The 12,845-nt window shown below is 42.5% G+C and overlaps 1 pseudogene across 1 annotated transcript; it reads left to right on the top strand.

The window, feature by feature from the left end:
* Positions 1-7,493: 7,493 nt before the first annotated feature.
* On the top strand, positions 7,494-9,841 carry LOC311599102 (ATP-dependent RNA helicase DDX18-like; annotated as a pseudogene). Its single transcript has 2 exons — positions 7,494-7,865; positions 8,470-9,841. The product of its transcript is annotated as an ATP-dependent RNA helicase DDX18-like (transcript).
* The last annotated feature ends 3,004 nt before the right edge of the window (positions 9,842-12,845 follow it).

Below are 12,845 nucleotides of genomic sequence, written 5' to 3'. Positions count from 1 at the left end.
ATTTATCATCCCCCTGCCTCTGCTTCCAGAGTGCTAGTATTAGAGCCCTATGTTGTGGTTAATATGGAGCTACTTTGTTTTCAAGTGTTCATTGCTTGTCCCTTTCCTGTTCTATGAGCAGATGCTCATGTACACCAAGCGATGCTGTGTAACCTTGCCTCCCAAACGACCCCTGATTGGCCAATAAAGTTGCCTATACCTGGGCTAGGTAGAAGAGAGGTAGGCGGAGCTAAGGTTCTCGGTTTCGGGCTTGGGGGGTCACAGAAGGATTATGGGAGACAGGCAGGAGAGGGAGGAAAGAAGGAGCAGGTGGCCATGGATTAGCATGAACCAGGAGCATGTGGCCAAAAGCAGCTTACTCTGAGGACCGGCCTGATGGAGCAGAACAGCCCAAGTGGAACATGTGCAAGTATTTCATGGGGTGTTTGAATGGAAATAGACAAGATAGTTTAGAGAGTTAATACCTGCCAAGTCCCAGGTATAGTAAGGCTTATTAAATATCTAACTGTTTTCTGTGTCCGTTTACTTCTAAAATAGCGGGTTAACGGACAACTACCACTGTAATGATTATGTGAATCAATATTAAATATTAATAATTCCATAACAGTCCTATGCTGCCATGTTTCGCTGTTTTACTTTTTTATTGCAGAAACATGTTGTCCTTTTTAAAATCTTTATACTAGTTTTAGGATGCAGGCTGCATGAAGTTTAAAACTACTTCTCATTCGTTTTAATTCCCCCAGAGTTTAGGAATTTCTCTGGCATTTATAGAATATTTCCATATCTATCACAGGTACAGATAGAAGCCAACTATACTACTCACCAGTTACAAGTGCACAACTTAGCTGAGAACCTGCTGATTGACAGGTTCCAGAATAATTACCCCACTGACCCCCACACTCGACTGATCCTGATATTATCATAAATACCAAACTTGGCGGTAACGCAGCCAATGCAGATTAGACCATAGTTGTATCGAGTTAGGGAAGGAAGAGCTGGGGTTCAGCTCTGTTACAAAACTGGGTAGCAGTGGTCCCCGGAAGGAAACAGCCAAGGACACTTAGTAATTTGGATGGACATGTAGAATTCTGAATAAGGTCAGAGGGAGGCCATGAGTTTGCTTTTAGATATTCTCAAGAAAGGTGATGAGAATGCTTGATGAGAGTTGAAAATGTGGACTTGGAGCTTGGGAAACAGATGAGAGGAGTTGAGTGTGCTAAAATTACAGAGAGGGAAAAGAAAGCTGTGGACGTAGCCCCAGGTAAGGGCCAAATTAGAGAAAATAAAAAGGAATACATAAAGAGCCAATTTGAAAGGGAAAACAGGACAGAACACTCGGAAAGATAAAGAACTCTGCAGCATGCAGGGAGAAATAAGAGCAGAGGATTTCAAGACAGTATTAGCCATTTTCAATGTCTCAGCAAAGTCAGGGACACAACTGAAAACTGTTGTCTGTGTATCAGTGAATGAAAATCAACAAATCCTTCAGAACTGACTGACTCACAGTGAAAAAAGGCTTTACTGCTTTCACAGAATTCTTTCAGACTCTTCCATACTAACCAAACAACAAAGCAAATGGGGGGAAAGCGACCGGAAGTTAGTCAGACCATGTGGGGACCTCAAGAAGAATGGAGTTTAGCAGAAAAATATAGCCCCTGTTTTTCTGAAATTCTTGCTGTTGCTTACAAGAACCATTCCTTGAAGTTGAGAAGCATTCTAAATACCCTTCATTTTGTGGATTTTTTGGAAGCAGAGCCCCAGAGAGGGTTTAGTTTTAAAAGGAATGTAGCCAAAAAAAAAAAAAATCCCAATTGCATAAGAAGTCAAATATAATCTTTCCTTTTGATGTCACTCACTGGGGATCCTCTGAAGTTGCAATCGGGAGCTTCTAATTGATAAAGCTTTGATATCACAAAAGGTCACCGTGGATTACTCAGGCCTGTTGTGAAACACACTGTGCTCTTCGCAAACATAAGCAATTAGCTGCAATAAATAATAGCAGGGTTCACCCCTTTCAAACACATGACAGTGTCTCCAAGTCCCCTCCCTGCAAGAAGCAGCAGGAGGAACCAGCCTTTGCGATAAACACTCCTCAGTTCCCTTCTACACCATAGCCAGACTCCCCTCCGAAGCTCCTCTGGCTCCCCACCCCCAACACGGCCATTTACACCAGGGTCTACTCATATTACCCACACGATAAGAAAAGTACATTGTAAAGTAAACATGCTGTGTTATAAACACTGTGTGTGTGACCCCCCTCCACTTTTGTAAATCTCTTTGATTAAATTATTCCTCCTGTTAAGCAAGACCTTTCATTGTCTTAATGATTTACTTTAATTCAGTCCAACTGGCAGGAAGGACCTAGGGCCGTTCTGCTGTAACGTGTCTCGTTCCCATTCCAACTCTGTTCGCAATAAATGTGCTACAGTTCTTCCACTGGCGGTCAGGGAAACTTCATACAAAAGCAGCATTTATTTGCAGTTACAACAGAGCCAAGGAATACATATGCTCTTTGACAGTTCGGAGTATCTGTTTTCCAGCATTCATCTGGAACTGTTATTGGAACCATTAAAATTATTTTTTCCAGTTTTTAAAGGCCCAAGATGCATTAATTTATCCTGATGGATGGTATAATATGTTCATGTAAAAGAAAAACAAGTGTTGCATAAAACACGAGCAAACTGTCAACCATCTCCCCTTTACTTTCCCTTTGACTCTAGTGTTTCATTTATTCTCCATTGAAAATGGCAAGCAGTAAAAAAAAAAAAAAAAAAAAGAATAAATCTCCCATTTTGATTTATCCTTTAGTATTCACACTTCTTATCACACTGAGCAATGCCATTTTTGATCTAAAGTAAGAGTGAAACTTTCACTTTCACACAAAAGTAAACACAGATGGTCGGATAATAGCAGGGAACCTAATGCCTCACTTGAACAAGCCTGTTTAGTGCCACGTTTCATTAAATATGGCCTGTCTTAAAGCAGACAGGCTCTCTTTCGAGGAGCCAATCTTTATCTTTATTTAAACTCGGAGTGTGTGGTGTGTCTGTCACTATAAAGACATTGCCTTTTTTGTATAGAGAACAGGGTGGCCTTCTTCAACCAACCAGACCCATCCAACTGACAAACAGATTGCAATCAAAGGTTCTTTTCTGTCAATCTAGTGTAGAACTTTTATAAGAATTTTGCCACAGAAACGAAGTTATACACAGTCATTTTGTTCTTAGGAAAAGGCATAAGAGCCAGCTTTACCCACCATGTAATAGTGCTAATAATGCAGTTGCGATAAATCATACCATCATCAAACAATGTATAATAATGCTTCTATAAGGATTCATTAACAATTCCAGCCTTTTTATACTTATGACATCTCTAACTGGTAATCTATCTCCCTTTAAAGCCTCCCTTGGCACTTGGAAACAGCGCCCCAAATGCAAGCCACGATGTCACCCACTGTTACCTGGAGCAGGATGTTATAGCTTGGTCTGGAATGTCCCACCAAGGCCAGTATAATACTGTCTTGGTCACTAGCCTGTGGCACCATTGGAAGGTGGTAGAAACTTTAAAAGGTAGGCTAAGTGGAGGAAACTGGGTCACACTAGAATGCCAGATAATGTCTCTTTCTATTTGTTTCCCAGCTGCCATAAGGCAAACAAGCCATGATGTGCTGGGCTTCCACAGGCCCAGAGCAACAGGCTCAAACCACCTTGGACTAAAACCACGTGTTGATTTTTCTCTGGGATTTTGACTCAGTGATTGAAAACTGACTGACACATGGAACTCCAGCATGTAAAGGGTTTCACACAAGGTTATGAACACAAGAGCTGGCTCTGAGGAGCGAAGGCATGAGACGGGGAAGTTAGGACAAACGATGCTGCCCGTGTGCTCACCACGCATTAATCTATCCCATGCATCGCCTTTCTTATCTTCCATCAGCCCCAGGTTGTCCTGATCCCCCTTTGACGCTACTGCCTTCAATTGCTCTAACAAAGGCTTTTCTCTGCCTTCTGGCTGACCACACCACAGACCAACGGCCTCAGATTGCTTCTTTGTTCCTAAGTTTCCTAAACAGTGCTGCAGCTGCTAACAAAAGAAACCAAAAGATAAAAGAGCTCTCCTAAATTTACCTTCCACAGCCTTTTACTTTTAATTTAGACTAAGTTGAAAGAGGCAAGTGTACACCTGGATGGTAACAAAAGGTTTTGAAGGACCTGAATGAGATATGAATTTGTTTTATAACCATCAAGGGAAGTCACGTTAAGCAGATGCGTGTGCGCGTATGTGTGTGTGTGCATGCACACTCGTGTGTATGCCTGCGTGTGTGTGTGTGTGTGTGTGTGTGTGTGTGTGTGTTTGTGTGTATCCCACCAGGTAGAGAGGTCAAGATACTACAACTCACACTTAGAAGATAAACTTACTCCTATCACACAAACTCTAAAACTCGAAGCAGAGTGGTACCCTGAAAGTGGTAAACCTTTCATATTTCCATGCCATCATGTTCACAAATGTGATGTTCTTTGCCTAAGACCAGCATTCCATTCAAAAAATGGGGCAGAACATCCCTCTGGCCAGAATCATTTGCATGAGCTTTCTGTGACCACAGCCCGCTGTCCACAGCATCATGTCCCACCTTCCCACAAAGGGAAGAAAGGAGAATTCCATGCCTTGCAGCACTATATCCCAGCATGGCCCATCAGCTCTGAAATGGCCTTCCACTCCTGACAATGTAATCTGCTCTCCTCAACAAACCCCAACATCTCCCATGCCACTCTCCCCCAAATATTCTAATCTTAGGATATAAGTCTGAATGGTGGCATTTTATTTTGGGAACTAAGAACCTCTCTGCCTCTGTACTCACTGTGTTGTAAGTCTGTCATATGGAGGCTGCTCACCATAAGATGAAACTAGGAACCCTGCCTGCTGTATTTCAGAAGAGCTGCCAGTCTCGGCTCTCGAATTATTTCATAAGTCAGCTGTAAAGATATGTGTACTTGGTGTGGTCATGAGGAATTCCCACAGAGAGCACACTAGACCTCAGAGAGGAGAGTTTTATGCTCCCATTTTTCTTTTCAACCTTCTTTTCTGCTTTAAAGCCAACATTTAAACAAGCTTATCACATTCTAAGCAGTACAGTAAATGATTAATGTGGTTTATTTTAACAGAGTCACACAAGTCACTGAAATAGGCTATTATACCAATTTATAGGTGAAGAAATTATGACTTCGCTCTCAGAGAAAAAAAATAAGTTACTATATTAATTTATGGCTTCAAATAATTTATAGCTATAAAGAGAATATTAAAAAATAAATCAAAGCTGGGGGAATGGCTCATTTGGGGGTGTTTACTGCCAAGCATGAGGACCTGAGTTTGATCCCCAGAAGCCAAAGAAAGAGTTGAGCATAATGGCGTATGCTTATAATAGCCAAGCACCAGGGAAATGAAGATGGGCAGATCCTCAGAGGCTCTCGGGCTGTCTGTCCTAAGTGGTAAGTTCCACGTCTCAGTCAGGGATCCTGTCTCCACAAAAAACAAAAAAGGAAACAACAACAACAAAGTAGATGCTCCTGAGGAACAACACTCAAGGTTGACTTCTGGCCCCACACACACACACACACACACAGAGAGAGAGAGAGAGAGAGAGAGAGAGAGAGAGAGAGAGAGAGAGAGAGAGAGAGAGAGAGAGAGAATATAGTAATTTTTAAATAACACAAAGTATACGATAAAGCACAAAATTAAGAAGCAGGCCAAATCCTGCCCCTCAGGACTCAGGAAACCCTGCAGAAGAGGAGGCAGGAAGGGTGTAAAGGCCAAAGGGAATGGAGGACATCAGAAAAAACAAGGCCGTCTAAGTTGAGAAGATCAGTGCACATATGAACTGACAGAGACTGGGGCGGCATGCACAGGGCCTGCACAGGTCTACGCCAAATGGGGTCCTAGAGATGGAAGAGGCAGACATACGCTCTATCCCTAGGCAAATAAAAATCCATTTTCTCCAAGACAATCTTATCTGGAGAGCAAGCTACTCTTAAGGGCAGTCTGCATGGCCAGCAAAAAAATATACTTAATGGCATCTTCAGAGGTTTCTTGCCTCATAATCTCATGTCAGGGCTTTTTAAAATCTTGCTGTTTATATTTTATGGCACTCCTGGGTGTGTGGACAAGTGGGTCTCTGTGTCTACATCAATTTCTTATGCGTTTCCTTCTCTTACCTTTTGGTGGTTTTGTTGTTATCACAGTTTTTGTTTTTGTTTCTTTTTGGTTTTTTCCTATTCCAATGTTAGGTTGTTTTATTTCATCTTATTATATTTTATTTTATTGTTCACCACTTAGAAGCCTGTTCTTCTCTAATAAGAGAGAAAGAGGTGGATCTGGATGGGAGGAGATGTGAGGGAAACTGGGACGAGTAGAGTGGGGACAAGCCACAGTCAGAATATATTTTGTGAGAAAAAAATATCTATTTTCAATTAAAAGAGAATTTTTAAAAAGAGAGGAAGAAAGAGGCTAACAGTAAATGCTATGGAATAAACTGTTCTCAAAGAGTTCTATTTTTAGTAAGAAGTAGTCTGAGATTTGAAAGCCACACTCAGAAAGTTCAACTTTGCTTATTTTGTGAATGAGAGGCTATTGTGTGAGGTTGTGGAGACGAAGTCTGGATTGGGTTGGAGACCCCAAGAAATTGGAGGTGCCTGAGTCATGGGATAGCTGCCAAGAAGGGCTGCAGACTGGGTGTGGAACCAGCTCAAGAAAAGGGATCCTGTTACAGCCCATAGAGCTGAAAGGAGTTCGAGATTTGAAGAGCACTTTGGCATCAGATGGATGCAGAGTGCGGAATCTGTGCTGCTGGGCTTAAGATTTGCTTTGGTCCAGCATTTCCTCACTGTGTGCCCTCTCCTCCCTTTTGGAATGGTAATATGTATTTGATGTCATTGTAATATTGGAAGTAAATGATCTGCTTTTTCATTTTGATTTTGCAGGAGGTTGTACTTAAGAGATCGCCAGTCTCTGAAGAAACGTTTGACTTTTAAACGGTGTAGCGACTGGGATAGACTATAGGGGACTTTTGAAGTTGGACTGAATGTGTTTTGCATTATGCTATGGCTACAGGCCTATGGGGACTAGGGAGTGGACTGTGGTGGTTTGCGTAAGAATGGCCACTACAGGCTCATGCATTTGAATGTCTAGTCACCAAAAAGTGACACTGTTTAAGAAGAATTAGAAGACCAGGAGGCTGTGGCCTTCTTGGAGGAAATGTGTCACTGGGATGAACTTTAACATTTCAAAAGCTAATGCCAAGTGAGCTCTCTCCCTCCCTCCCTCTCTCCCTCTCTCTCTCTCCTCTCTCTCTCTCTCTCTCTCTCTCTCTCTCTCTCTCTCTCTCTCTCTCACATACACACACACACACACACACACACACACACACACACACAAGATCAGGATGTAGCTCTTAGCTACTGCTCCAGCACCATGTGGTACCATCATACTCCCCCGCCCCCATGATGAAAGTGGACCAAACCTCTGAAACTGTAAGGAAGTCCCAGTCAAATGCTTGCTTTTACATGAGTTACCTAGGTGCAGAGCACCTGTGCAGCCCAGCAACCTCTCACTTGCAGATGAAACGTCTGTGCAAGAAAATCAAGAAGCAGAATGCCAAGCTGCGCCAGCTTCAAGACACGGGAGACACGAGCCTGTCACAACCTCAAAATGGAGATGTGCCTGAAGAGACAGTAAAAGTTGGGAAAGTCAAAAAAGCCCTGAAGCATTCTGTGAACGCGGGCTCCACAGAAGCACAGAGTGGCAGCATTCCTAAAGAGACAGTGGAAAATGCAAAAGTTAAAAGATCACCCCCAATGCGTACAGATATAAGTGTAACCCAAGGGGCATGTCCCATGAATGTCTTCACTTACCAGGAAACTGGGACAGAGGGGAGGACATCCTATTGGGACTCTAGATGAGAGAAGCATGGGAGAATGGCAAAGTAGAAGGATCCAGAGGGTCCTAGAAACCTACAAGAAGAACATTATGATGGGCAGATCTGGGCCCAGGGGTCCTAGTCAAACTATGGCACCAGCCAAGGACAATATGTGCAGAGAACTTCAAACCCCTACCCAGATCTAGCCAATGGACAGGACATTCTCCACAGTTGAGTGGAGAGCAGGGATTGACTTTCACACAAACTCTGGTGCCTCATATTTGACCATGTCCCCTGGATGGGGAGGCCTGGTGGCACTCAGAGGAAGGATAGCAGGCTACCAAGAAGAGACTTGATACTCTATGAGCATATACAGGGGGAGGAAGTCCCCCTCAGTCACAGTCATAGGGGAAGGGAGTAAGGGGAAAATGGGAGGGAGGGAGAAATGGGAGGATACAAGGGAGGGGATAACCATTAAGATGTAATATGAATAAATTAATAAAATAAAATTTTAAAAAAGTATCGGGTCACATCTGGAAGGCAGAGGGATCTCCTGGCAGCTGCGAAAAAAGGCAGCCTTCCTCATCCCTGTGGTCGACTTCATTGTCAAGTTGAAGTTCATGCCCAGGTATGGAACAGGAGTCTTAATTCTCTCTCCTACCAGCGAGCTGACCATGCAGACATTTGAGTTCTTAAGGAACTGATGACGCACCACGTTCACACATAAGGGCTGATCACGGGCAGCTGTAACAGGTCTGCTGAATCTCAGAAGCTCATCAATGGGATCAACATCACCGTGGCCACCCCAGGCGGACTGCTGGACCACATGCAGAGTACTCCAGGGTTTATGTACAAGAACCTACAGCGTCTGGTTTTTAATGAGGCTGACCATATCTTGGATGCTGAGTTTGAAGAAGAATTAAAGCAAATTATTAAACCTTTTGCCAGCACGCGGGCAAACCATGATCTTTTCTGCTGCACAAACTCGAAAAGTTGAAGACTTGGCAAGAATTTCTCTGAAAACAGAGCCATTGTATGTGGGTATTGATGTGGATAAAGAGGTTGCCACAGTGGATGGCCTTGAGCAGGGATATGTTGTCTGTCCCTCTGGGAAAAGGTTCCTTCTGCTTTTCACATTCCTTAAGAAGAACCGGAAGAAGAAAGTGACGGCCTTTTTTCCATCGTGTATGTCTGTGAAATACCACTATGAGCTACTGAACCACGTCGACCAGCCTGTCTTGGCTATCCACGGAAACTAAAAGCAAAATAAGCAAACAACCATATTCTTCCGATACTGCAATGCAGATTCGGGAATACCGCTGTGCACAGATGTGGCGGCCAGAGGGCTGGACATTCCGGAAGTGGACCGGATTGTTCAGTACAACTCTCCTGACGACCCCAAGGAATACAGTCATCGTGTGAGTGGAATGGCCAGGGGCCTGAATGGAAGAGAGCATGATGCCCTGCTCATCCTGCATCCTGAGGAGCAGGGGTTGTTTCGTTACTTGAAGCAATCCAAGGTTCCATGGAATCAATCTGATTTTTCCTGTTCTAACGTTCCGGATATTCAGTCTCAGCTGGAAAAGCTGAGGCAAAGGAACTACTTCCTCCACAAGTCTGCCCAGGAAGCATGCAAGTCCCATGTGAGTATGTGACTCCCACTGTCTCAAGCCGATATTGAATGTGAACCACCTACATTTGCCTCGGATCTCTCTGTCTTTTGGTTTTAAGGTCCCTCCTTTCCTTGATCAGACCATGAGCAGCCATGATGGCAAGCTTAAAAAGAGAAGAGGCAGAGATGGAGTCTGCTACCAGAAAACAAAGAAAGTGGAGAAGTTCAAGATCTTTAAACACGTCAGCAAGAAGCCAGCAGCCCGCAGGCCATTCTCTCATGAGGGGCGTGTCCTTCCATCTGAACTGACTTTGCCCTAATTTCCCCCTCTTTCTTTAAAAACAAAACAAAACAAAACTTTATCACCTAAGATATCTTTTTGTCTTTACTACGATGATAATATTTTATTTTTAAATATTCTCATAAAACAAATTATCTCATTGCAAAAATAAATAAATAAATAAATAAAATAACATAAATGAGAAGCCATCAGACAACTTCTTGTCAGACACAATAAAACAAAATTAAAACCCAAAATCATTATAAAAAAACAAACAAATAACAAACAGGTTGAGAAAGAAATAAGAGGAACTATACCCTTCACAATAGCCACAAATAATATAAAGTATCTTGTAACTCTAACCAAGCAAATGAAAGACCTGTATGACAAGAACTTCAATTCTCTGAATAAATTGAAGACAATATCAGAAGATGGAACGATCTCCTATGTTCATGGATCAGTAGGATCAACATAGTAAAAATTACCATCTTACCAAAAGCAATCTACAGATTCAATTTAATCCCCATCAAAATACCAACACAATTCTTTACAGACCTTGAAAGAGCAATTCTAAACTTCATATAAAACAAAACAAAAACAAGAATAGCTAAAACAACCCTATACAACAATAGAACTTTTAGACATATCTCCATCTCTGACTTTAAGCTATACTAAAGAGCAATAATAATAATAATAATAACACTGCATAGTACTGGCATAGAAATAAACTGACTGATCAATGTAATTGAACCAAATACCCAGGAATAAACCCACACACCTATGGATACTTGATTTTTGACAAAAGAGCAAAACCATACAATGGAAAAAAGAAAACATCTTCAACAAATGGTGATGGTCTAACTAGAGGTCTACATGTAGGAAAATGCAAGTAGATCCATATTTATCACCCTGCACAGACCTCAAGTCCAATGGATCAAAACCTCAACATAACACTAAATACACTAAATCTATTAGGACAGAAAGTGGGGAAGAGTCTTGAACTCATTGGCACATGAGACAATTTCCTGAATGGAACAAATAGCTCAGGCTCTAAGGTCAACAATTAAAAATGGGACCTCTTGAATTTGAAAAGCTTCCATAAAGCAAAGGACATTGTCAATAGAACAAAATGATAGTCTACAGATTGAAGAAAGATCTTCACCAATCTTACACCTGGTAAAGGGCTAATATCCAAAATATATAAAGGACTCAAAACATTAAACACCAACAAACAAAATAATTCAATTTAAAAAAAAATGGAGAACAAAGTTAACAGAGAATTCTCAAAAGAGGAATCTCAAATGACCAAGAAGCATACAAAGAAATGCCCAACATCCTAGTCATCAGAGAAATGCAAATCAAATGACTTTGAGATTCCATCTTACACCTATCACAATGGCTAAGATCAAAGATTCAAATGACACAACATGTTGGCAAGGATGTGGAGAAAGGGGAACATTCCTCCATTGCTTGTGGGAGTGCAAATTTGTACAATTACTTTGGATATCAACCTGGCACTTTCTCAGAAAATTGGAAATAGTTCTACCTCAAGACCCAGCTATCCTACTCCTTGGCATATACCCAAAAGATACTCCACCATACAACAAGGACATTTGCTCAACTATGTTCATAGCAGCTTTACTCACAATAGCCAGAATCTAACTGCCCCTCAGCCAAAGAATGGATAAAGAAACTGTGGTACATTTACACAATGGAATGCATGAAACTTGCAGGCAAATGGATCAAGCTAGAAAATATCATCCTGACTGAAGTAACCCAGACACAGAAAGACACACATGGTATATACTTATAAGTGGACTTTAGCCATCTAATACAGGATAAACACACTACAATTCACATACCCAAAGAAGATAAGTAACAAGGAGGATCCAAGGGAGGATGCTCAAATATCACTCAGAAGGGGAGACAGAAAAGACAGAAGTAGTGGTTGAAGAAAGGGAATAAGGTAGGAGAGGGAGAGTCAGTGAGATATGAGGATGGATTCTGACCTAGGGACATCAGGGCAATGAAGGCCGGCAGAGAAAAGAGACTCTGTAGGAGAGAGCATCACTGTGACAAGCTGCAGGCCTAAGTCAGGGTAAGCTCCTGGGAGAACATGAGGGGGACTCTAGCAGACTCCTAGTAACAAGGGCCATGGTTTCTGAAGAGGACACCCTCTAAGTAGACAAGATTCTTAGTAGAGGGAGGGGAACACCAACACACCTACAAAAACGTCAACTCAAAATGTCTACAAGATGTGTAGGGATAAAGACAGAACAGAGATTGAGGGAATGCTCAACCAATGCCTGGCCCAACCCAAGGCTCACCTCATGGGAAGGAGCCAACCCCTGACACTATTAGCAGTGGTTCAAAACAGATGTTGAGACTCACAGCCAAACACTGAGCAATGCATAGGGTGGACGGAAGGAGAAAAGGATTTAGAGGGCACAAGAACCATCAGAGCCAACTATCCAGGGCCCAGAGTGACTTGGTGAAACTGAAGCACCAACCAAGGACCATGCATGGACTGGACCTAGGCCCCCTACACAGATGTAGTCAATAGGCAGCTCAGGCTTCATGTGGGTCCTCCAGTAAGGGAAGCAGGGGCTGTCTCTGATATGGACCCTGATGTCAGATTTTTTATCATTCCCCTCTGGCAGGACTACCTTGCCAGGCCATGGGAAGAGGAGACGTACAGTCCTGGTGTATCTTGATGAGCTGGGGTGGGTTGGAATGGGGGCTCCCCTGTTCTGGGGAATAGGGTATGGGAGAGGTGGGAGGAGGAGGAGGGATGGAGATATGACCAGGATATAAAGTTAATTAATTTTTTTAAAAATACCATGGAATTAACCTAACCAAGGAAGTGAAAGACCTCCACAATAAAATGAAGGCTTTGAACTTCTTCAAACCTACTTAATTTGGGGTTCTTTAATGCTTATGCCTTCCTTCCAACCCACCTACCCTAAATAGGAGAGAAAAGAGGTTAACAGGAGCAAGAGAAGTAGACCATTTTAGAGTCAGTTCCTTGAAGAAATTCCTCTGGC

This window comes from Acomys minous (assembly GCF_964271855.1).
Source record: "Acomys minous genome assembly, chromosome: 6".
NCBI classification, from domain to species: domain Eukaryota; kingdom Metazoa; phylum Chordata; class Mammalia; order Rodentia; family Muridae; genus Acomys; species Acomys minous.
The sequence above is the reverse complement of the archived record's forward strand: the minus strand, read 5'-3'. Positions and strand labels throughout refer to the sequence as shown.